Genomic DNA, 433 nt, shown 5'->3' on the forward strand with positions numbered 1-433 from the left:
AGGCGAAGCGGGGGGGGGACGGCGGCGGCGGCGCGGTTGCTAAGGTAATGGGAGTGGGGTGCAGGCGGGGCTGGGGCAGGGGCTGTTCCCAGTCCCCTTATCTCCCGCTTTATCCCCGTTTGCGTGGCGGGGAGCTGCCCCCGCAGCCTCCGGTCCCGCCGCGGGAGGGGCTGCCCGAGCGGCCCTGGAGCCGGGGGACGCCGGCGGGCCCTCGGGGGCCCGGCACAGCCCTCCCGGGCCCGAGGGCCAGCTCCGGCCGAGGTGGGCTTAAACGCGCCTCGGGAAGTTTCCCCGCCTCACCGGCCACGGTGGGCTCCAAGCGGGGAAGCGGCTTCTCCCCCGGAGCCGGCCGGGGGAAGGTGGGCCCGGGCTGCCCGCAGCGGGCGCTGCTGCGGCGGGGCCGGTGCCGGGGCCGGGTCTGTCACCGCCCCCG

The 433-nt window shown here is 78.3% G+C and overlaps 1 protein-coding gene across 1 annotated transcript in view; it reads left to right on the forward strand.

Moving 5' to 3' along the window:
* The window catches only part of RGS6 (regulator of G-protein signaling 6), a 275931-nt gene continuing 275498 nt past the window's right edge, over window positions 1-433 (forward strand). Inside the window, exon 1 of the mRNA XM_014941850.1 lies at window positions 1-44. The gene's annotated coding sequence lies outside the window, so the exon portion shown is untranslated. The remainder of the gene's footprint in view (window positions 45-433) is intronic.

This window comes from Calidris pugnax, unplaced genomic scaffold, assembly GCF_001431845.1.
Source record: "Calidris pugnax isolate Ruff unplaced genomic scaffold, ASM143184v1 scaffold56, whole genome shotgun sequence".
In the NCBI taxonomy this organism is placed as follows: Eukaryota; Metazoa; Chordata; class Aves; order Charadriiformes; family Scolopacidae; genus Calidris; species Calidris pugnax.